The sequence below is a fragment of the Chionomys nivalis genome, chromosome 12, assembly GCF_950005125.1.
Source record: "Chionomys nivalis chromosome 12, mChiNiv1.1, whole genome shotgun sequence".
NCBI lineage: Eukaryota > Metazoa > Chordata > Mammalia > Rodentia > Cricetidae > Chionomys > Chionomys nivalis.
This window is the reverse complement of record NC_080097.1, coordinates 76434563-76448582: the sequence shown is the minus strand read 5'-3', so window position 1 is coordinate 76448582 and position 14020 is coordinate 76434563.

The following is a 14020-nucleotide window of genomic DNA, read 5'->3' as shown; positions in this document are numbered from 1 at the left end:
GGGAATTTTTAAACAGAGAATTCTCAATAGGGAATCTTAAGTGGCTGAGAAAGACTTAAATGTTCAACATTCTCAGTCATTCGTGAAATGCAAACCAAGTCTGCTTTGAGAGTCCACTTTACACCTGTCAGAATCTCTAGGATCAATAATACGATTGACAGTTCCTGCTGGCAAGGACATAGAATAAGGGGTACACTCATCCACTGCTGGTAGGAGTGCAGACTCCTACAGTCACTATGGAAATGAGTGTGGATTTACCTTAGAGAGATGGGAACTGATCTACCTTGTGATCCAGCTCTATCACTCTTGGGCATTTACCCAAAGGAAACTTCATCCTACCACAGAGACGCTTACTCAACCATGTCCATTGCTGCTCTATTAATAATGCCCAGAAATTGGATAACATATTCAAGACATGAATATGAATGGATAATAAAAATTGGAACCTTTATACAAATGAATATTACTCAGCCATTAAAAAGAATTAAATTCACAGTAAATGGGTAGAACTAGGGGGAGAAATCACCCTGAGTGAGGTACCCAGACACAGAAAGCCAAATGTGGCATGTATTAGCTTACATGTGGATATACAGAATCACAGAGATTAAGCATAGAGTAACAGACTAAGGAGGAGAGAAGCATCTCATCAGGAAAGAAGAAATAGAATAGAAAGGTACAGGCTGGTGAGGGGAGGTGCAAGGAGAGAAATAGAGGGACGAGGGAGTGTATACAGGGAGAAACAGCTAAAACTAAGGCCACGGAAGTAGTGTGCAGTGGCATGGGTATTGATACAGTCGATGCTTCCTGAAATAAATGCATATGTGAAGGCAATCTAACAGAGAAATCAAATAACAGGGTGATGAGACTGTGTCTGAGAGCTTTCTCCTTCTGTCTTGCATTCCATTCTTTAGGTTGGGATTAAAGATGTGCACCACTGGGATTAAAGGCGTGCACCGCCAGGTTTCTATGGCAAACTAGTGTGGCTACTGAGATTAAAGGTGTGTGCTACCACTTACTCTCTGATCTTCAGCTAAACTTTCTTTATTAAAATACAAATGAAATCTCACTACACGTAAGTATCACGAAACATTGTAAAGGAGGGGACACATAGATTATAAGAGCCAGAGCATCATGGAGTTTGCTGTGACATTGTATCTCCTAGGAATGTCAGAATCTACACCAATAAAATCTTATTAACATGGCTGCTTAAGTATGAGCTGAATAAGGACAAGAGGCAATCTATAAGGGACAAGGGGCCAACCAGCCCTACACAAAGAACTATAGGGAACTCACAAATGCCGGGAGTGGAGAAACAGTTTTAGTCCTACTGTGGGAAGAGTACACGAAATGCTTATCCAATACCAAATGGTGAGCCCTGAATCATACATACAAATAACATTATACTAAATTAAAGTATGCGTGTGTTATAGTTTCTTAGGTACTTAACAGTATGAATCCTTGTGATTTTTTTCACATATCCATACTATTATTTTGCTCTCCTTTCTCCCTGTGTATTTATCTCCCTTCAACCTAATTATAACCCTGACAGCATACAGACAAGTAACATACAGATCGGGCAGGTTACATACACATATGCATGTAACAAAATTAATGAAAAATCCATGAATTTGAAAGGGAACAAGGAGGCATATAAGAGCGGGTTTGAAGAAAAAAAGTAAAAGGAGAAATGATGTTTCATTGTTACAAAATATTTGTATAACTAGGTAAGGACGTGTTGCATTTGTTGAATTATATGTAAAAATGTGTTGCTGTTTTACCTTGTCTGCCTAAGGCACCTGATTAGTCTAACAAAAAGCTAAATGGCCAATAGCAAGAAAGAGGTATAGGCAGGACTTGCAGGCAGGGAAACTGAGTAGCAGGAGGAATTTAGGCTTAGAAAGGAAGAAAGAAAAAGAGATACCAGGGAGAAACCAGTGGCCAATCAGACACACATGGAGGAAGCAGGAAACCAAGACATACAGAATAAAAGAAAGGTAAAAAGCCCCAAGGAAAAATGTAGATGAATAGAAACAGGTTAAATTAAGTTCAAAAAGCTAGCAGGACGAGCCTAAGCTAAGACTAAGCACTTATAATTAATAAGAAGCATTCATAATAAATTATTTGGGAGTTTCTTGGTGGCCCAAAGGAAAATTCCAACTACACATAATACAATAAATAAAATAAAGAAGTAGTTGTTTTTAAAGAATTAACATAAAAGGTAAAAAAGGGACACAGCCAAGACTGTTAAATAGACAAGCTTGTCTCAGAAAAAAAAAAGAAGATAAAAAGAGATGTAACATATCCCTATTACCTGCTCTGAAGAATTTTTCACAGATACTGCCACGGCATAACCACATGGGAATAAGGTGGCCTGCATTAATTAAAAGAGTTTCTAATAGTAAAGTATATTACAGTTGCTTATGACTTAAAATGTCATTATAAAATATCTAGCAAATTAAATTCAACTTGATTACATTATCATTTCTTCCCACTACATTCCTTAGGATGAATTTTAATTTATTAACGCCATGTATCACTAAGCTAAAATCCTGATACAATTATCTCACTTGATCCTGAGTGGCATTCAGAAGTAGACATAGAAAGCAAGCTTGTCAGGTTTTTGTGTGTCTATGACTACCAGCCTGATGACTGTAGACTTCAACTTTTTAAAATTTGTACAAAAAAAAAATGTTTCAATGAGTTCTTTGATGAGGAATGATTTTAGAAGGACTAGTATGTGAAAACTTGCTTTATTTAAGCACCCGTAGAACATTAATCCTTTCTCACTTCAGTCTTCTATAAAAAGAATCCAGGAGTAGTTAATGCATAAGCAATAGCTATTACAATAGTCTTACTAATTGACCTTGTAATGACAAAATATGGGAGATCTTGGTCAAACAGAGATAATACTTCCAATTCAAATGTCTTAGCTAAAGTGATTTTGTATTTCTTCTGTAGACTCTTCTCAAACTCACAGAGATCCCCCTGCCTCTGCCTCTTGAGTACTGGGAGTAAAGGAATGTACCACCACTGACCAGCAAATTTTGTACTTCTTAAGGCATCTTGAAACTAAGATGAGTGTTGAAATGAATTTTGAGAACTTAGGTCCTGATAAAACTGTACAAGAATACTTTTTATTTGCCTTTATTTTTTTAAAAAAGATCTTTATTATTTTTATTTTATGTATAAAGTGTTTTGCCTACATGTATGTCTGTATACCACACGTGTGTCTGGTGCCCACCAAGGCCAGAAGAGGGCATCAGACCTCCTGAAATTAGAGTTATAGTTATGGGTCCTGGGGATTTAACCCATTTCTTTGGAAGAGCAGGCAGTGCTCTTACCCATGGAGCCATTTCACCAGGCCCAGGGATATTTTACAAAACAAAACAACAATAAAAGATACTATGGAAAACAACTGGGCACTGCTGCAAAAGTACTTGATTGTCTCAAATACAGATGAGGAGACACACTGATGGCTAGGAAAGACTGAAACTCAAAAGGGCTGCTAGGGACAAAACTACAATTCTAGCCAGAGGCACAACAGCTGCAAGATTTAGAAATCTAAGCTTTTGCCCTAGGACTTCCCACCACTGTCTGGGAACTGGCATAGCCTTCTTGCTTAAGAGTACTCGCAAGAGGCTTTCTGACGTCACGCAGGCGGAGACTTTAAAATCCAAATGGCTCCTGGTTGGCATTGGTGGGTGTCTTCCTAAGCAGTTGTGCATTTTACTGGAAGTGGGCGCTGGGGGTCAAGAACCAGAGAGAAAGGTAACTGCTGGTATGGGGTTAACTCTGTTCCTGCTAAGAAACTCTGTGGCATCAGAGACCTGGGGCGGCATCTGCCAGGTTCTGGGTTCAGGGATCAGTAAGTTTGTGTGGGCAGCGCCTGGAGAGGGAAAAGAGGATGCTGATTGCTGACCAAGGTGTTCCGCAGGGAGGGGGAGAAGGGGAGGACTGCCTGGGAGGGACAGGTTAAAACACTGCGTTCCTGTGGTAATGCAGCATCTGAAAAGCCATGTAAGAAGAAAAAGTCTGGGAAACTGAAGGCTTGAGAATAAGACCTAAGTGGAATGTAAGCAGTCGAACAAGGAGTGATGTGACTCAGTGCACAGCCTATTGTGCTAAAGTCCCCAGCTCAAACAAACAATAAAGTGGGTGTTATTATTTGGTGTTAGTATTTGGGAATCTGCATTGGCCTGCCTGTCCTTAGGGTCCTGACAGGAAACCTCCTCACCTGTAGCCACTAAGAGCACTTCACCTGTAGCCACTTCTGGGCACATTTGCTATGGTTCCTTGTAACAGGTGGACCTACCCCTAACCTCCCCCTTCTCCTGTGTCTACCTCCCTCTCTCTCCCGCACTCTTTACCCCATGGGACTAGTCTGCTCCCCTCTCTGCCTTCTCTGTCCCTTCTCTCTCATCTTCCAATAAGCCTCCTGTATAAGCCTTATCGCATAGCGTGACTTCTCTTCACTACATATATATATATATATATATATATATATATATATATATATATAATTTTATCAACAGTGAGTTCTGTCTTATCCTAGAAAGAAGCCAGGGCAGGACCAGAAAAAGCTGAGTGGCTAGCGTCTAGTACTGCAGAGACGAAGACAGGGTCTGACATAGGTATGCTTATGATACTAAAATATTTTGAGAATGGAAGCAGCCTCTACATTATGTTATGGAACGGATTGCTTGTCTTTACTGAAAGGGAGATTAGAACCAGAAAGACAATAGTGGGTATTAAACTATGGGGTTAAACATAAAGCAAGAAAAGTAGATATTAGGAAAAGAGAATGAATCCTGATTTTGAAGCCAAAGGAAACATTTTGAGGAGAGTTAAGGAGCCTGAGATTTCTTGTCAAGCAGTCTGTGAGTTACCATTGAAATAGACATAAGAGATACCAGTGATGTATTCGGGATAACACATTGAAATTTTGCGATCATGGATTGCCGTGTGATGCAGGAATCATATATGTTCATTTTTGCATTGTCTTGCTCGAGTGTATTGAATACTTGAAGTTGCATAGGTGTTATCTTTAGTGAGGAGTTAAGTATACATGACAAACAAATACAGCACACAGGGAAAATACTATCGTAAAGGAATAAACTTAGTTACTCTTCTACTTCAGAATAAAAGTGACAATTATTGCTTAATGATCCACTTGCATCTGGAACATTTTTCTGATATTGAAATCATGAATTAGGTTCTGAGCATGAAGCGCAGTTCCATTTGCACCGGTGGTGCTGGCTGCCTCTCCACACAGGAATTAAGATCTCAGGATCTCGACGAACCAGACCTTTATACCCGTCAAGCGTAAGTGCCTCCAACTATGGATCTCAGCTGCATGCTGCCATGTTCTGTAGCTAGTTCTCAGAAACTGTAGAATCAGATGGTGAAAGTGGGTCTTCTCTAGTTCCACACTTGAGTCGCTCACTCTCCAAAGGTTAGTAATTCCTTCAGAGAGCTTTGGTTTTACTGTCTAAGTCTGGCAGTATTAATTATATTAGCAATTAAACTAAGAAAATGTCAATATAAACTCAATTTAAAATAACAATCTTATTATAAGGTTTCAAAACTAAAATGGTTTTATTTATTTATTTGCTTCTTTGTTTGTTTTGGTTTGTTTTGGAGACAAGATTTCTCGATGCAGCCCTAGTTTTCCTGGCATTCACTCTGTAGACCAGGTTAGCATCGAACTTTGGGATATACCTTTCTCTGCTTCCAAAGTGCTCAGATTAAAGGTGCGTGCCACCACCACCTACAATGCTTTTAATTTAAAAAAAAAATCTGGGTAAGCAAGATGACTCAGCAGGTAAAGGCACTTATCAACAAACCCAAACACCTGCTTTCAATCCCCAGACCCACATGGTAGAAGAGAACCTGCTGCATCAGCAGCTACTGACCACCAGCTGCTCGCTCTCTTTCTGTCTCTCTCTCTCTCTCTCTCTCTCTCTCTCTCTCACACACACACACACACACACACACAATAATAAATGTAATAAAGTTAAAATATTTCCAATGCAAAACAATTTCATTGGGCAGCAAAACATGGTCTCCCCTTTTAACGTCAGATCCCTTTAATATCTGACTAATGAAAGACAGTTAGAATCTATTCTGCTGCTGCATTCAGACTGTCCTAGCAGCCAGTCTCTAGGTAGCAATGTATGCATGAAAGGATGAGCATGAGAAGAACAAACAACATCTTAGTTTTGATGTAGTGATACCTAGATATACATACCTTGGAGAACATGTCTAGTCTAGATCAGCAGTTGTCTGGATTGGAGGTGGGGAAGTTTGATACAGATTGACAGGAAACAGTCTGTTATTTGTATGACCTGGGGTATGACCTCACCTTTTTGTACTTTGAATCCCTTGTGTATAAGAATGGGGATAGGTTGAGCGGTGGTGCACGTATTTAATTAAACGGAGGCAGTCTAATCTCTGGGTTTGAGGCCAGCCTGGTCTACAGACAAATTCCAAGACAACCAGAGCTACACAGAAAAACCTGTCTTCCAAAAAAAGAAAGAAAAAGAGTGGAGATACTGGGAGATTGCTCAGTGGTTTAGAGTCGTTCCTATTCTACCACAGGACCCAAATTCAGTTCCCAGTACCCACATTGGGCAGGTCACAAGCGCCTGTGACTCCAGCTCAAGGAGATCTGGTGCCTCTTTTGTGACCTCCATAGGCACTCTCGTGCATGTGTGGTTATGCCTATACAAACAAAATATACATAGAATATAAAATAGAACTTTTCACTTTTTTAATGGAGATAATGGCAGACTCTCCTTTACAAGTTGTTCTGAATATTTATTGAGTGTTTATATAGGTCAACTGCTCTTAAGTTCTTCATGCATATTAACTCTTGATACTCGGTGACAACTTTCCCTTAAGGCACAATGGCAAACAAGGGAGTACAAAAAAGGGAGCAGTTATAGGGGCATAAATAGAGACGAAAGTGTTTAGGTTATTGAACAGGCCTTTAGACTACTTGGTACAGAAGATCTATGGGCCTGAAACACACCTTTAAGGATAATATATGTGTTGATAATGTCATGCACAAGGAAATTTGGTTTGTTATTTGTGGTGCTGAGGATTGAGCACAAGCTGAACAAAACACTGAGATACATCCCTGTCACAGAAGTACATTTCATTCCCCCCATATTTTATACCTAAACTGCTGTAACTTCATGGTATGCTCTCCTGCTTTAAGGAATGCATTGTCTTTAGTTATTTAAAGCTTAAAGACTAATGTTTGATGCTGTTGTTACGATGTGTGTGTGTGTGTGTGTTTGCGTGTGTGATGGATAGCCTTGAAATAATGCAGACTTGAACACAGAAGGAAATGTTTTTGATTGCCTTCTTAATATGCAACTTGGTATGTTTTCAAGTTCTAAAAAAATAAAGGATACAAGACCTATCCATGATAAAGTATTTATTCAGAAAAATATCCAACATCTATATAAGGTATTAAATTGTCTGATTTGAGTGATTTTGCAGTGTGGTTTAAATTCTGGTTTGTCTGAGACAGGGTTTCTCTGTCTAGCTCTGGCTGTCAGTGGAACTCATTCTGTAGACCAGGCTGGCCCTGAACTCACAGACATCTGCCTGCCTCTGGCTCAGGAGTGCTGGGATTTGCTGGGATTAAAGGTGTGAGCCACTAGCACCCAGTTTTATTGTTTTTTTAAAAGCAATGTATAAGTAAAACCCACAGTTTTACAAAAATAGCTATTCAAGTAATCCACACAAAGTTGTTTTCACCGTTAACAATTTCTATGGCATTTGACATGGGCTACAAACATGGCCCTGTGGTAAAGTACTTTCTTAGCATGTGGCTTCAGACCTGGGCTCAATTCCTAGTACCATCAAAAAGAACAAAACAAAACAAAACAAAACAAAACAACTACTTTTTACTAGGAAGACCCTTTTCCCTTCCTCAATAAAAGAGAGGTCAGGAGTGTGCCTTGTATCAGCAATTCCAGCACTTTGTTATCAGATGCTGGGGGGATTGCAAGTTCCAGGTCAGGCAGGGTCACATAGTAAGACCCTATCTAAAATACATAACAGCCAGGAAATCTTAAAATGAAAAATGGTCTATGTTTAGTAATAGTGCAAGTTAGTTTGAGTCATGAAAAATTTAAACAAAAATCAGTCTATAAGAAAATGTTGATGAGGGTCTGAAGAGGTGGCTCAGCATCTAAGAACACTGCTTACTCTTCCAGAGGTGCTGAGTTCAGTTCCCAGTAACCACATACTGGCTCACAACTGTCTATAGTGTGATCCCATGTCCTCGTCTGACAAAGTTGGACGTGCAGGTAGAGTACTCATATAAATAAAAATAAGTTTTTAAAGAAAAAAAGGAAGGAAGGAAGGAAGGAAGGAAGGAAGGAAAAGAAATGAAGGAAGAAAAAGTTGATGAAGCCCGGTGGTGGTAGTGGTGGGAGCACATGCCTTTAATCCCAGCACTCAGGAGCCAGAGGCAGGAAGAGCTCTATGCGTTAGAGGCCAGCCTGGGCTACAGAGTGAGCTCCAAGACAGCCAAGCCTACACAAAGAAACCCTGTCCCATAAAACCAAAAGAGTTGATGATCTAAATATTTGTGCAGTAGGACATACCTATAATCCCAGATTTGGAAAGCAGGAGAATCCATTGTTCTGGGCTATGTAAACTCATGACTCAAAAAAAAAAAGAAGAATAAAAGAAAAGAAAAACTATATGTATGTAGGACTGGAGGGTTTTTTCTGTGATTAAGAAAACTGTTTGCTCTTGCAGAGGACCTGAATTCAATTTCTGGCACTCACACAGAAACTCAAACCATCTGTAACTGCAGTTCTTCTCATCTAGGAGCACACAACACACATGCTTACATGCAGTGAAGATGTTTATATGCATAAATATACATGTACATAATAATTGACGAGAGGCTGAAGAGGTAGCTCAGCAGTTAAGAGCACTTGTTCTTCCAAAGGGCCTGTGTTCATTGCCAGCACCTGCTTGGTCAATCACAACCCTCAGTAACTCCAGTCCCCTGGATCTGATGCCCTCTTCTGGCCTACTTGAACATTGTGTGCACATGATGTACAAAGTTTACAAAACACCTAGACACATAATTTATTTTAAAAATAATTGAGCAAGACATGGTGGTGCATGCCAGTAATCCCAGCACTCTGGAAGCTGAGAGGAGAATCTTGAGTTCAAGGTTAGCCTGAGCTACATAACAAGTCCAAGGTTACCCTGGTATGTATAGCAAAAACCTTTCTAAATTTTAGAAAATAGATATTAAGAGGGATTACAGCATAAACAATAAAATATCAAAATGGAAAAGTCAAAATAACCAGAAAAAATCAAATATTAACTCTCAAAAAAGATTTTATTAACAAATTATTTTACAGATGAATGCTTTCAAATAATTAAATGTCTAATGGTTTTTAAACATGAGAGTTGTCATAGAAAATAAACACAATTATCAAGAGGCTACTATATGCGTGTACAACAACTTATAGGCATCATAATAAAATCAAACCAATCACCGACAGACATAATATACAAAGCTCAATAATTGCTATCAAAATGTATTTGGCAAATAGGCAATTATTATTTAAGATAAGGTCTTGCTCAGATTAGGTGAGTCTCTAGCCAGAATCTTTGGGCCTTCCTTAGTCCTCTAAATGCTGGAATTAGATGCATGCATGGCAACAACTGGCTCAGCAAATGCTTTACGCATGACCATATGCCTGGTACTGTAATAGATGTCTGAACTAATATAGCACAACACCTGCCCCATGGACTCCATTTCAAGTGGGACGATGGCTACAGGAACAAGTATTTCCCATTACAAGATTATTAAGTTAGCTACAAAGTAGTAGATTTCATAATGGCATTTTTACACATGTTTTCTTCTTCCACACCCTGCCCTCTGGCCTTTGCCTTGCCCTCCCCTCTGTCCCATTCTTGCTGTTTTTCCATTGCCCACAACAACCTAATTTCTGCTCTCCCAGTACAATATTGCATTATCTTCTGTCAGTGTTCCTGTACCCTAATCCTTCAGGTCTCTTTTTCCCTCTCACAGTTCTCTAGTTTCATGAGTCATCCACACATGGACACCGACCCACTCACACATAGAAACTTCAATCAAGGCTGCACACATGAGAGAAAACATAGTGCTTATCTGAATGCAGTTTATTTCAGCTAACATTCTGAACTGTAATTTCACCCATTTTCCTACAAATGTCATTTTTTTACTTTTAAATCTGTGTATATGTGTGTGTGTGTGTCTGTGTGTGTGTGTGTGACCACAGAGATGAGAGATGTCAGACCCTCCTGGGGCTTGTGTTACAGGTGGTTGTGAACTGCCTGGTTTGAGTGTTGGGAATCAAATGCTGGTCCTCTGGAAGAACAAGAAGTGCTCTTTATCACTGAGGCATATAGGCAGATCATGTGATAGTTTTGGTTGTCGTCCTCAAAGATTTGTTTATCTTTTATTTTTATGTGTGTGAATATTTTTCCTGCAATATATGTGTACATCCGTGGTGACTGTGGAGGCCAGAAAGGGATTCCCTGGAACTGGAGTTATAGATGGTTCTGAGCCACCAAGTGGGTGCTGGGAACCAAACCCAGTTCCTCTGTAAGAGCAGCCAGTGCTTTTCCCTGAGACATCTGTCCCACCACTTTCTCATTTTTGACAAACCTACTTACTGATTTCCTCAGTAGCTGCAATTTATGCTCACTAGCAGTGAGTAAAGTTTCCTCTTTCCTCAAATTCCTGCCAGCATCTGTTGTTCTGTTTTCTTGATGAAAGTCATTCTGAGCTAGTAAGGTGAGAGTATAAATCATTTTAATTTCACCTTTCCCTGATGGCTTAGGATGTTGAACCCATCATCAAATATTATTTGCCATTTCTATTTCTTCCTTTGAGGACTGTCTGCTCACCTCATTACCTCATGTATGGATTGGATTTGGTTTAATCTTGGCTGTTTTTACATAATAGAACCCTATGCGATACAGAGTTGGCAATGATTTCTCAAATCTGTAAGCTGTCTCTTCAGTTGTGAGGTTCCTTCCATTGTTAGGCAGGTTTTTAGTTTGCTATAATCCATGTGTCAGTCCTTGGGTTGTGTTCTCTGCTGTCACAGTCCATTCAGAAGTTCCTACCTCTGCATAGGATGATTGTTGACACGGGACATAGTTGATGTGTCTTCCCTGCAGTTTCAGCATGCCCTGTCTTCACGTGAAGTCTGTGATCTATTTTCAATGTTTCATGTAGTTTGAGACTCGACCTGATTTCATTCTTCTACAGGTACATACCCAGTTTTCTCAGCACCATCTGTAAAAGGATCTTTCCTAATGACATCTGGGTTTAAGGGAAAAAATGAAGTACCTTCTAGGGCTGGGTTGATGAATCCATGATTAAGAGCACTTGCCGCTCTTGCAGAGGACAAAGGTTCAGTTAACAGCACCCATATGGCAGCTCACAATCCCTTATATCTCTAATTCTAAGGTATCTGATGTCATCTTCTGGAGAGTAGTTGACTGTTCAGTTTTCATGAGTTTGTAGGCATTCTGGGGGTAGAATTGTTGTTGAATTCTAGCATTATTCCATGGTAATCCAATAGCACACAGCTGGTTACTACATTTTCTTTTGTATCTGTGAATGTTTGCTTTGTTACTGATTATGTGATCAATTTTTGAGAAGGTTCCATGAGATGCTGAGAAGAAGGTATTTTCTTTTCTGTTGGGTGGAATGTTCTATAGATGTCTATTAATTTCATTTGTTTCACTACATCTGTGATATCTCTTATTGCTCCATTAAGTTTCTGTCTGTTTAGCCTGTCCATTGGTGAGAGAGGAGTGTTGAAACCTACTATTAGAGTGTGTGTTTCCCTTCTTTGAGTTGTGGTGGTGGAGAGTTGTCAGATGTCTGTGTTATTATGGGTGTTCTTAGATTCCTTGGTTTGTGCTTTGCCTTCTAGTAGTTTCTGTAAGGCTGGGTTTGTGGCTACCTATTATTTAAATCTGTTTTTGTCCTGGAATATCTTTTTTCTCCATTGATGGTGAATGCAAGCTTTGCTGCGAATAGTACTCTGGGATTGCCTTCATGGTCTCTTAGTGTTGGCAGCACATCTATCTAAGACATTCTGGCTTTCATGGTTTCCACTGAGAAGTCAGGTGTAATTCAAGTGCCTACGGACTCCTGATCTTTGATGAAGAAACCAGAAATACATGGGAGACCATTCTCTCCCTTATAAGAGATCATGTCAGCACACAGAAGCCACCCTATTGCTGACACACCCCCACATCCCAAAAAATATTTAATGGAAAGGAATTCCCACACAGACCTCAACCTAAAACCAGATATCTTGAACCTAACAGAAGAAAAAGAAGGGAAGATCCCTGAAATCAATGACATAGGAAAAGACTTTCTGAGCAGAACACTATTAACACAGACACTAATTTCAACAATTAATAAATGGGATCTCATGAAACTGAAAAGCTTCTGCATGACAAAAGATCCCATCATTCAGACAAAGTGGCAGCTTACAGAATGGTAAAATATTTTTTTATCAACTACACACCCAATAGAGGGCTAATATCCAAAATTATACAAAAAAACTCAAACAAAATGTATAAAGAACTCAAAAGGCTAGATATCAAGAAAACAAATGACTCAATTAAAACTGGGAATTTTTAAACAGAGAATTCTCAATAGGGAATCTTAAGTGGCTGAGAAAGACTTAAATGTTCAACATTCTCAGTCATTCGTGAAATGCAAACCAAGTCTGCTTTGAGAGTCCACTTTACACCTGTCAGAATCTCTAGGATCAATAATACGATTGACAGTTCCTGCTGGCAAGGACATAGAATAAGGGGTACACTCATCCACTGCTGGTAGGAGTGCAGACTCCTACAGTCACTATGGAAATGAGTGTGGATTTACCTTAGAGAGATGGGAACTGATCTACCTTGTGATCCAGCTCTATCACTCTTGGGCATTTACCCAAAGGAAACTTCATCCTACCACAGAGACGCTTACTCAACCATGTCCATTGCTGCTCTATTAATAATGCCCAGAAATTGGATAACATATTCAAGACATGAATATGAATGGATAATAAAAATTGGAACCTTTATACAAATGAATATTACTCAGCCATTAAAAAGAATTAAATTCACAGTAAATGGGTAGAACTAGGGGGAGAAATCACCCTGAGTGAGGTACCCAGACACAGAAAGCCAAATGTGGCATGTATTAGCTTACATGTGGATATACAGAATCACAGAGATTAAGCATAGAGTAACAGACTAAGGAGGAGAGAAGCATCTCATCAGGAAAGAAGAAATAGAATAGAAAGGTACAGGCTGGTGAGGGGAGGTGCAAGGAGAGAAATAGAGGGACGAGGGAGTGTATACAGGGAGAAACAGCTAAAACTAAGGCCACGGAAGTAGTGTGCAGTGGCATGGGTATTGATACAGTCGATGCTTCCTGAAATAAATGCATATGTGAAGGCAATCTAACAGAGAAATCAAATAACAGGGTGATGAGACTGTGTCTGAGAGCTTTCTCCTTCTGTCTTGCATTCCATTCTTTAGGTTGGGATTAAAGATGTGCACCACTGGGATTAAAGGCGTGCACCGCCAGGTTTCTATGGCAAACTAGTGTGGCTACTGAGATTAAAGGTGTGTGCTACCACTTACTCTCTGATCTTCAGCTAAACTTTCTTTATTAAAATACAAATGAAATATCACTACACGTAAGTATCACGAAACATTGTAAAGGAGGGGACACATAGATTATAAGAGCCAGAGCATCATGGAGTTTGCTGTGACATTGTATCTCCTAGGAATGTCAGAATCTACACCAATAAAATCTTATTAACATGGCTGCTTAAGTATGAGCTGAATAAGGACAAGAGGCAATCTATAAGGGACAAGGGGCCAACCAGCCCTACACAAAGAACTATAGGGAACTCACAAATGCCGGGAGTGGAGAAACAGTTTTAGTCCTACTGTGGGAAGA